Consider the following 12,434-nt stretch of genomic DNA (forward strand, 5'->3'; position numbering starts at 1 on the left):
GTGGAAAGCTGGAAGTACGTCTTGAGATATTGAATGTAAGATTGGACTTTTTACAAATACTCTTGATAAATTGGCTTTTTGAATTTTAATATGACAGTATACTTTTTTGAGATGACAGAATATGCAAGCTTAGCAACATAGTTCAGACTTATACTATACGTTGATCTAGCTATTTTATCACTCTAACTGGCCTGTCAGTGTTTCTTTTAGAGTAACATTCTGACAAACACATTCCTCATTTCATTTTAGCTATCCTTTATTCTTTATCCATTGTTCCGTTTCATGCATATGACACTCCAATGTTTCCTACCATACTTGGAAAACAAAGTCTGCCTGTCCTGCTTCCTTCAAGCAGAAAGCTCTGCTGATGCTTTTGCATAATGATGCATGAAATAATGTGCATCTCATCTGCAATTTTCCTATCTGTATCTTTTTAAGTGTGTTAAGTTATCAATGTGTTGCAAATTAAACCAATAGTTAATCCAAAATGAAATGCTGTCATTACCATCCTTTCAGAAACCTTCATGACTTTCATCTGTGGGAAATAAAATGATGATTTTTTGAAGAATTTCCAGGCCACTATTTTAATATTATCAATGAGGACTGGAGCGGTCACACTTGAGTGACTTGAAAGACTTGAGTGTTGTTTTCCAAGTTTGTTGATACCATGTAAAGCTTTGTGTCATAAAACAGAATTAATAGAATAAATAGCCCACTTAATCTTGACATCCACCCAACTCTTCTTTGGCTTCAATTGTGCTCTTTGTCATAAATTATACTTTTTTAAATAAAATGTGTATAGTGTGCTTGAGTTTAGAAGTTTGAAAGATTTAATAATTTTAACTTCATAAAAATAAATAAAGAAATAATAATAAATAATATTAATAATAAAACACTACTGTCACACCACTAGAATGAGGACACACTGAATACAGTTAACATACTTTATTTTATACATTTGATGTAATATCCGACCCCCAGACATGAGAGCTTGAATGCAGAGAGGATGCAGAACTCAGAGAATCACACTGGAGAAACCTGAAGCACCGCCACACACAACAGCTGCTTGGAAATATCCAAAGGAGAGTAGTTAGTGATAAACCTGAGTATAATTGCTGCGAGCCCATGGGAATCTTGGAACCAGATAAGCTTGAGGAACCGGGTGAGTCACATGCGCCGATAGACGAGACCGAACAGGGAACGAGAGACTGAATCCTGTGTGCAGTGTGGTGAGTTAGAGGATGATCAGCGTGACCAGGTGTGCTGAGTTGATGCTGGCTGGGGTGTGTTGCCATAGACATCCATAATAAAGGCTAGATGTATCATCCGCGCTGCTGGCCAATGGAGGTCGACGTCCATACATCACTTGTAACAGTGTGTTTCAATGGTGCATGTACTTTTTAAATAACCATAGCTTGCTCAATTTTCCGATTTCAAACGGTTTGGTTTGTTGTAAACGTCAGAGATGTGGTTATGACACTCCATATGAATAATAAGTGTATAAATAAATAATCATCCAGAATTATAGCCTTCAAACCACGACTTATGACTTTGTAGCATTCCAGGTCATTCACGCCAAACTATCTGAGCGCAAGGAATTGTGGTATGTAGATGTAAATAAACCTGCATGGTGGACTTTACGGGGCTTATGCGCATTTGTAATAAGTGTTGGGGAGTAGTTAACTACAAGTAGCGACGCTACTAACTTAACTACATTATTCAGTAGCTTGGCAGTAGCTCAGTTGCTTTTTAAACAGTGTAGCTTTTCCACTAGCATCTACTTTTTGCAGCAAGTAGTGGTGTAGTGCGAGCAGAAGCTACACTGCGTTTGTCGAGCCTGCGCGAATCAATGCGATGCAAGGATCTACTTCTTGTTAGATTACAAACTCATTTTTTGTCATTACCGTCACCTGTTGTTTAATCACGCATTTTGTGGTTCACTGACGTAAAGAAAGGGTTGAAACCATAAACTGTAAAATATGATTTTCCATGATGGAACAAGATGTGATGGCAGATTTGGAGGATGGAGAAACAACGTTAATTACCCATGGCCTTATTTGTCCAAGTTCAATCTGTATTTTTGAGAAAATGTTCTACGTGCAATTTACGTTGGATGTATATTTTGTTCTTGCAATGTTGTAGGCTATTTGTTGCAATTATGCACTTTTGACAAACAGTCTGAGCTATTTGAGTGTTGTGTGTAATAAAACAATACTCTTTGAAATCATAATATCATTGGCTTGTTTCAAACACTAAACATTTTACTTAAAACATTCCTCAGACACTTATTCAGTTATTTATAATATACGTTGTTCAAAAAAAGCAAAAGTAGTTTCAATGTAGATAGCTACTTTTTGATAGTAACTTGTAGTGTAGCTAACTCCTTTTCCAAAGGGTAGCTTGACTGTAGTTAAACTACTTTAACTTAAGAGTAGCTTGTAGCTTGTCAAACTAACAGTTTCAGAGTAGCTTCCCCAACACTGATAATTTCTAACACCAAAGGTGCTTACTCCTTGTTTATTTGTGGGAAACTGAGGAGGAAAAATAACGCATAAGGGAAGATAAGTTGTTATACCTTTTATTTTACTTTATTTGTATATTTGGAAAATGTATTTGCTGTTAATTTATTCTTGCTCTCAATGGACTGAAAACTAGTTAACGTTATTGTCCTAAAGTGTATTCTCACCGTGTGTATCGCCTGCAGAAACATTGCATCCGTAGGGGCTGTCATTGTTGTTTGGTATGGTTTCGCGGGCTATGTGATGTCAGATCTCGTAACTGGGAGTACATGGATCTAGTACGAGTTCACGGGTGGGAAGTCATGGGTTTGACTGCCGTTACAGTGCACTTTCACTGGTATAAAGTTGGAAAAACATGGATTACAGGTTGCCTGGAACGCGGCTTAAATCCATCAAGATTTCAACGAGATGAGAGTATTTGTGTTCGTGCTGATCACTCAACATCAGCTTGCCTGTGTCAAGATGGCCGCCGGTGATGTCGATGGAGACTGCTGGGTCAAATTAACTACTTTTGGTCTGATGCAATATTGATCCAGCCGTTGGGTTATAATGTGTATGCAGGTGCATCTACTGTCATGTCATTAGTTCATGACTTAAGTCAAGTTAGTAGCCCATTTGTATTTAAGCCATCATGTTTCACTGCTACTTTGGTCATCAGATCTTCTGCACTGCTGGATTGTGAACAGTTGTTTTTTTTTTCTTTTTTAGGCCCTGGAGACATCCAGTGATTTATGTGAAAAATATGCCCTTTTGTCCTGTTTTATAATGTACTAATGTGATATATAATTTTCTTGATACAGAAAGTTCTTTCAGTCAATTACAAATTCAGCCAGATGATGAGATGCGGTTTTATAAACAACCTTGCTCAGCAAAATCATCTTCAGCTGACAAGGGTGAAGTGTTTTTTGACTGGGCGGCCAAATTTTTGCTATTATTGCCCACTTCTGTGTCTTACATGTTTTACTATCCAGCCTGCACAGACAAATTGGATTTCAGTAATAACACTGGTGCTTCCGAGTAGCCCTATAAATATAATGATTACACACTGAACCACTTGCATCGGTGTTGTCTGTCTCTTGCCTCTTAACCTCACAAAATATATTCACTTTATCAGGATATTTATATATAACAGTGCACCCATTCATTTTACCCAGAGAGAGAGTAATTATTTCCAGCGTCCACAGCAAGCCACAGATCTGTGACATTTTGCTCCATTATCATAGAACTTCCAATAACAACATACACACATACGCACACTAGGAGAAAACTAATATCAAAGCAATTTTGACATAATTACCTGTAAGGGAACAGGGAAAAAAAAAAACTATTTAGTAGTGGGGTTTATCCATTTGCTTATTGTGCTGGAAGAGAACTGGGGTAAACTCCATTAAAAAGGCAGTTTTGGTATTTTCGTTCTCCGTTCTCTTAAAACCTTCATTACTCCACACACAGAGTAACTCTGTGACCATTATTACTAGAAATAATTCAGCAAAGGTTACAATTTAGTAGACTAAATTGGTTAAAAAAAAAAAAAACACTATGTGGTTTATTAAAAGGTCTGCCTGCATTGCATATCTATCCACCAGCATAGAGGCTGAGATTATATTTTTCCTACATCCCAACTGGGCAGCAGCTGGCCTTTTAAGATGAGATTTTACTTTCAAAAATTAGTTTAAAGAAACTGAAAGACCATATAGCAGTTCTAAATTCCAACCGCTTGTTGATGTGCTCATTTTGATGTGCAAAATGCATCTCTGATTGGCCTTCTCACATTTAGTCTCTAATGCGAAAACCAATTTGCATCAAACATCATTTGCATTGTGTGTGAATGTAATTATGAATCATAGAATTGTCAGATGACCATTTTTCACAAGTACTATCAAACTGCAGAAAACACCCACGGCAACCTGGGCACAGCACAGGTTTGATCTCAAGTTCATCAGCAAAGACAGAATTATTGAATACTAATACTGCATTTGCTCTCATTGTTTTGACACTACTCATCTCTTGACTTATTATAATGTGTCAAGATCGGAAAAAAAATATATATATTATATGAATATGAATGGGAAAGCAATCAGGCTGTCAGTTGTTGTCCATCGGGAGGCAGTGTGGGAGAAAGGTGCAAATGAACTGTGATGGCTTTGGAATATGTAAATACTGCTTACAGTTGAATGACTTTATTGTGTTTGTCTGCTTAAACTATAACAAACTGCTTGAATGTAATAGTGTAATTATAAATATATTTTTTCCTTGGTTGGTTGCATCACAGCATATCCTAGATAGCTTGAAATCTGGGTGGGTGCAGTAGACTTTTACCATGGCATCCGCATGATTTCTGTTTACATCTGAGGGTAAACAGAGAAAACGGACGAATCAAGGAAGTGCACACTTATTGTGACGATCAGCAGCCGTGGTGCCCTCGAGAGCCACTAGAGGGCACCCTCTCCCCATGTTTGTTTCCCCATGGACTCTTTGTGTTTCATTATGTTCAGCTGTGTTTCTTTATTGGTTATTGAGTTCCTTATTTAAGCCTGAGTTTTCCCTGTGTCCCTTGCGAAGTCTTGTTACCCTGTAAGCGTACAATTCCGAGCGTTATTCCCTGTTCTGTGTCTCCGTGTTTCCCTGGACTCTTGACCCTTGCCTGTTTCCTGGACTGCTCTCGAACCTGTGCTGCCTGCCTCGACCATTGCCTGTTTAGACCACGAGTTTCTGGATTGCCCCTTTGTTTAACTGTTTGCCAGTTTTCATGTCTGCTTGTCTTAATAAAGTGCTGCACATGGATCCGACCGTCTCTGTCCGTACGTTACAGAAGACTTCGCCAAACGAGGATCCAGCAGACTTTCTGCATCTATCCGCCGTGGTCAAGACCCGCTCTTCAATGCTAGCCTCTCATAGTTCTCAGCTGGCGAGACTAACTTCTCTCCTCGAGGAACTAGCTAGCTCCGTGCAATCATGGTCTCCGCAGAGCTCAAGCACAGCGGCTAATCAAGCCCAAACCCCCGCTGCACCTGTTCCACCGCAACCCAGTGTGAGTACCGCATGCAGTAATTCCAGTACGCCGTTTCCCGAGAAGTTTAATGGCTCACCTGAAGCGTGTGAAGGATTTCTGCAGCAGTGCAGTTGGTACATGAGTCATCGGCCCCAGTTATACGCCTCGGATACCGACCGCGTTTCTTTCATCTGCTCACTGTTGACTGGAAAGGCTCTGGAGTGGGCAGGCACGTTTTGGGAACCAGGTCGGATGTCGTTTCCTCCTTTCGACGTGTTTACCGCCCTGTTCAGAAAGGCTTTTGAACTCCCCGCAGAAAAGGAGGGTCTCGAGGAACTGCTCTTTTCCCTGCGCCGGGGAGTTTCGTATGCGGCGGATTTCTCTCACTCACTCCGCACGCCGCATAAGCCTCAGCTCGCTAAACTGTTTGATCCTCCCTTAAGGACCGTCAGAGGAGCTTCTAAGCATATCGTTCCTGCCAAAACCACTCATCATGTCGGACCCCTCGAGCCCGTATCCCGCACTGGCCCTGTTAAAAGTGCTGTTCCTAAGACAGCGGAGGTGTCGCGGGTCGAACCGGAGTTTGAGCGCGTGCCAGCCGACTCGAGTGAGTCAAGTGCCGAGCTGAGTGAATCAAGTGAGTCAAATAGCGAGCTGAGTGAATCGAGTGCCGAGTCAAGTGAGTCAAGTGCTGAGCCGAGTGAATCAAGTGTGTCCAGTGTTGAATTTAGTTTGTCCAGTGAATCTCCAGTTCAAGTGAGGGCTGAGTCTTCAGTTCAAGTGAGTGCCGAATCTTCAGTTCAAGTGAGCGAGTCTCCTCTTCAAGTGAGCGCTGAATCTCCTCTTCAAGTGAGCGCTGCATCTCCTCTTCAAGTGAGCGCTGCATCTCCTCTTCAAGTGAGCGCTGCATCTCCTCTTCAGGTGAGCGTTGCATCTCCTCTTCAGGTGAGCGCTGCATCTCCTCTTCAGGTGAGCGCTGCATCTCCTCTTCAGGTGAGCGCTGCATCTCCTCTTCAAGTGAGCGCTGCATCTCCAGTTCAAGTGAGTGAGTTGTTCAGTCCAGCGAGTGTGTCTAGCCCTGTGACGCGCCGCCGCAGGAGGAGGAGAAGGAGGACTCGTTTGGTTCGCCAGGCCCCGGTGAGCGTGCCCAGACTCCTCGCTCTGCCGGCCCCGCCTCTGCTCCTCGCCCTGCCAGCCCCGCCTCTGCTCCTCGCCCTGCCAGCCCCGCCTCTGCGCCTCGCCCTGCCGGCCCCGCCTCTGCGCCTCGCCCTGCCGGTCCCGCCTCTGCGCCTCGCCCTGCCGGCCCCGCCTCTGCGCCTCGCCCTGCCGGCCCCGCCTCTGCGCCTCGCTCTGCCGGCCCCGCCTCTGCGCCTCGCTCTGCCGGCCCCGCCTCTGCGCCGCGCTCTGCCGGCCCCGCCTCTGCGCCGCGCTCTGCCGGCCCCGCCTCTGCGCCTCGCTCTGCCGGCCCCGCCTCTGCGCCTCGCTCTGCCTGCACCCTTCAAGCTCCGGGAGGCCTTTCCTGTACCAGTTCACCACCCAGAGGCTCCTCCCGTGAATTTCCCCAAGTATTTTTTGGGGGGGGGCAGTAGGTACTCTGTGGGGGCCATGGAGGTGATCCTGACATGGACCTCTGAGTCCGTGAGGGCCATGGAGGCGAGGCTGTCATGGACCTCGCCTGTGTCTGCTCCGCCCTGGCCGCCATCATGTCCTGCTCCTTCCTGGTCACCCACGCTCCACGGCCCCAGGCCTCTCCATGTGCCTGGCCTCCTGCCTCTCCATGGGCCTGGCCCTCCATCCCAGCCCCCGTTGACCTCCCCCCGGAGCTCTTAGGAGCGTCTGGAAGCCGCTCCTTAGAGGGGGGGTTATGTGACGATCAGCAGCCGTGGTGCCCTCGAGAGCCACTAGAGGGCACCCTCTCCCCATGTTTGTTTCCCCATGGACTCTTTGTGTTTCATTATGTTCAGCTGTGTTTCTTTATTGGTTATTGAGTTCCTTATTTAAGCCTGAGTTTTCCCTGTGTCCCTTGCGAAGTCTTGTTACCCTGTAAGCGTACAATTCCGAGCGTTATTCCCTGTTCTGTGTCTCCGTGTTTCCCTGGACTCTTGACCCTTGCCTGTTTCCTGGACTGCTCTCGAACCTGTGCTGCCTGCCTCGACCATTGCCTGTTTAGACCACGAGTTTCTGGATTGCCCCTTTGTTTAACTGTTTGCCAGTTTTCATGTCTGCTTGTCTTAATAAAGTGCTGCACATGGATCCGACCGTCTCTGTCCGTACGTTACACTTATTGTATACTGGGGTACCAGGAAAAATCGTTTAAGAGAGACTCAAACCTTCGAAGGTTACCAGTCTGACTTTAAAGACCAATGTTTAAAGACAAATGAGATACAGTGTTGTTAATCAATGCTATATGCTTTTGTTGAAGCCATGCATCATTTATTTATTTATTACAATTTTTTAAATAATTTGAGTGGAATTCCTGGTGTAAAACATGTCAAATGCCAATTGATCTGTGCAGCACCACATCAAGTCGAACACACCTGTAGGGTTGCGGTGAGCAAATCCAAAAATAACTTTTGTAGGGAATATCCTCCCCCATGAGCATCTTGAAATACTGTACAAAATACTTAAATATTTGTATATATATTTTGCATTAAACATTGTTTCCGTAAGCTACATATAATTAATATCTTAATTGAACAGTTTTATATTTCACCAGTTTCAGGTTCATAGCTTATAAAGCTTTAATTCCGGAAAAACATAAAAAAAAAATAAATAATGGAAAAATACTGGATCCTAAGACAAATCAACCAACGTTCAACAAATTCACTGAGAAGAATCAGCTCAAAAGTCAACAGAAGTAAGGGACATGCGTCGTAATTGCTGAAATATTGTCACATTTTTTTTTTTTTTTTTTTTTTGGTCATTCTGATTGCTCATCATGGTATCTACACATTACAGTACGTACAGCTGTACAACTACAGACGCCACAGATTTCTACTGTATTTGTTCTGCTAAATGTATGTTAGTGAAATTCATGTCCTACTTTGATATCTCAGTGTGACGTGTCATCTTATCAGTTAATTGTGTGCCCACTATCTTATATTGGAAATAAGACTTTTCTTTACACTTTTATCCTTTTGCTTGTCTCCGAAAAAGTAGGAATCCATCAATATATCTGACTTCTATCTACTGGTCTATCTTTGTGCCTATCACTGAATTACTTGGATACTTACTCAAACTCTTGCTTGGCTGTGAACCCTCAAAAACTGCTGAAACTGAGAAGAAAATTGTAAATGAGTTGGAGGAGACCGTCTGTTTCCAGTGCACAAAAAAAAAAAAAAAAAAAAAATCTCATTATATTGTACAACAGAGATTTGACAGATCTATGCATGGACGAGAGACAATACAATGCATTAGACGAGGCCTAGGGAAGCTCAGCCATTATACAGACATATGAAGCTAACTATCAGTGCACCATTGTAATAAGTAGGGAGAGTAATAGCACACAAAAATAATCATATTTGACACTGTCCTTGCATTATCCACCGTGAAGGTTAGTAAAGATGTGTCTGTTTGGTATACTATGGCAGCACAGCGTCTTAGCGCAGTGACCCAATTAGGTATAGACTGGCAAATATATCTGTGAGGATTTGCCAAAGGGCACAAGAGATAAGTGACAAAATGGAAAATGCTATAATGATGATCATAAAGGTCTTGTGTGGTGGAGTGTTGGAGGCACAGCTTCAGTGTTCCTTCTTCTGTTAGCTGTTCATGCAGCCTGTGCCGGAGGAAATTCACTTCTCTTACCCAACGAGCAATAAATAACCTTAGTGGGTCTGAGCTTCTCCATAGGCAAATAGGCCCCATTTAAATAAAAGACTGGTAGGGTATTGCTGTACACTGTTAAGTTATGTCTACTAAAGAAAAAAAAATGCATTAACTTTAAAAAAAAAAGCACAAATAAACTAAGTGCGGGTGCTCGAGTAGATTAGCAGAGATTATTAGTAGAGATTATTGAGACAGTCAAACAAGGTAGTTGAAGATCAACAAATTTTATTTATTTATTTTTCTTATAATGAGCAACCGTGAAGATAAAGCACACACAGATTGCATTGCCATAGGGTCTGCGCTCAAACCTGTATGTAATAAGAATATCAAGTCTGGTACTGAAACCTAAATATAAGGGAGTAAAAATAGTGGCCCATGTGTGACTGTAAAGCAACTTTGGATGCAATAAACTGGCATCTTCATTATCTCACCGTTTCACAGGCAAGTCCCAGAATAAAATGCATGTTTGAACTGTTTTAACCGAAAGCTATACTGGCGTACCTTAAAATATGTCAGTACCATTGTTTTGTCTTTTTTTTTATTTTTTTTATTTTAATGTTTATAAAAGCCACTTAATTTAACACAGTCTCATCCCAAGACGTCATATAATTTAACGTCTTTTGACCATACTTCAACATCCGCCGTTTTAGGGTACCCTTTAACGCCAGTTACATGACGATTCTGGGATGTCATACAACTAACGTCAGTTAGGTGACGGGGTAGGTTTTAGGTCTGGGGTAGGGTTAGGATCTGATAACGTCATCTAACCGACGTTAAAGGGTACCCTAAAAACGGCGGATGTTGACGTATGGTCAAAAGACGTCCCAAGACGTCAGTTATATGACATCTTGGGATGAGACTGACTTACTCTCAAGTTGTTCCAAACCTGTATGAGTTTATTTATTCTGTTGAAAACAAAAGAAGATGTTTTAAAGAATGTTGTTAATCAAACAGTTGATGGGCCCCATTCTCTTCTATAATATTTTTTTTTTTTCCTACTATGGAAATTAATGGAGGCTCATCAATTGTCTGGTTACCCATATTCTTCAGAATATCTTCTTTTGTGTTCAACATAAGAAATAAACTTTTGGAACAACATAAGGGTGAGTAAATGATGACAACTATTTCATTTTTGGGTGAACATTTAAATGACTTCATTGAACTAAAACCCAATCCTGTCTGTGAAACCAGGCCTGCTTGTTTAATTCATAATTAATTGAATATGATTAAATTAATTGATTACGATTCTTTTTGTTCTCCATGATGCTACTAATCATTCATAAACTATTATTTATGTGCCCTTTTAGACATGTTGCATCATGTCTGATTCATAAACTGTGAATCATGCAGTTAACCAAATGATTTAAATTTGTAAGTTTTGTCTGCTCCCTAAAACTCCACTGAAGAAACCACTAAATCCCATGGGCTACAACGAGTTAAGAATTGTATCTACACACAATTTTGTGGTAAGTGGCCTCCCCCCCCCCCCCCCCCGGCATGTCAATGTGTCACTGCACACAACGAGATCCACAAATAATATACAATTTTCTTCAGAGTAGTGATATCACTCGATACAACGTTTCATTTCTCTGGCAATATTACATTAATGCAGCAGTTTGTCCACTATATTCATTCGGCTGTTTTACGAACCAGTCGTGTTACGAATCCCTTGAGTCGGTTCTTAGTGAATCACACTGGTCTGAATCGGTACATTATTTGTTCGAAAAATTCATAATCATTCAAGCGCTAATGGTGTGGACCATAAAACGTAAACATAGTTTCGCGTTTCTAATACACAGAATGACTGCGTTGGATGAATGGAATACCAACAATTAATTGAAACAACCCTGCAAACGCATCCTATCGATTGACAGTGTTGAGGAACGTTATCAGCAAGTTCAACACTGACATGTGACGTTGTGATTGCAATATTAGGCTTGTTCGACTTCATGCAGCTTTGCGCAGACCGATCGGTAGCTGACTTGAAGCAGTGCATGGCAGTTAGAAATTTTGGTCCGACTTGATGCAGCGCTGACTCCACTTGACTGTGACGTATGCTATCAAAGTACCGCGAGAGCGATTCAAGAGTAGCTGGAGGACTCAGCCAGTGTAGCTTCACAAGAGCGGCTGCACAAGCTCTGATGACGACACAGCTGTTCCACGATTCGTCGGATTTACCTCAAGTCGCTTTGGATAATCATAAAATTATATTTCGCTGGGTTCGGCAGGAGCGAGGAGTCGATTGCACTGTCACACACTTGTCTTATGATCTTTCAAAAAGAAAAAAAAAAAGAAACAAAAGATGTTTGTAAATGCTACCTTCATGTTGCACTGCTCTGTTGAAGTGTCCCTTGAGATGTTTTTGAACTTTGGACAACTTTGTGGGTTTGAAATATATGGTACACAGAATGGGCAGTGAAAATAACTGCAGCATTTATGACATATCTACAAAAAGTGCAAGGTTAAAGGATATCAAAATATTTTCTGGTGGAAAAGGGAGAAAAAAAAGAACATACAGAGGGGTCTGAGACTCTGGATGTAGATGCAGGCTGCGAATCTGCAGCTTCATACTCTATGATTGACGCATGTAGGCTAATAGCCTACAAACACTTTTTACATTTAGTATGGTGATACCATGGTATTCTACATTGGTTTACCATGTAAATACTGTGTAGCTACATTAATATGTCATTAATGCTGATTTTGTATATTTAGGCTGTGCTGTATCATGAATAAGTAATGGCTGAAGGGCGTTGTTAGGCACATCACGAAGCATTAGTTCAGCTGTTACTTGTTCAAGATACAGCACTTACCTTTTACCACACGATAAAAATAAAAGTAAATATGTATATAATATGTATTAGTGCAACTTTCATGAAGTAAAATCTCTATAAAACTTCCTTCCGCTAAAAACCGCTAACAACATAGGAACTGCAGGGTTGTGTAGAGATACATAGAACCGTTGGGTGAAGTGGTCATAGCAGTGTTTTATCATAAATAAAGCACAGCTATTGACCAATCAGAATCAGGGTAGCTTTTATCAATCAGGGTAGATTTTATTTCATTTATTTGATTACTTTTAACAATTTTTCTTT

Source organism: Pimephales promelas, chromosome 8 (assembly GCF_988280905.1).
Source record: "Pimephales promelas chromosome 8, fPimPro1.hap1.1, whole genome shotgun sequence".
In the NCBI taxonomy this organism is placed as follows: Eukaryota; Metazoa; Chordata; class Actinopteri; order Cypriniformes; family Leuciscidae; genus Pimephales; species Pimephales promelas.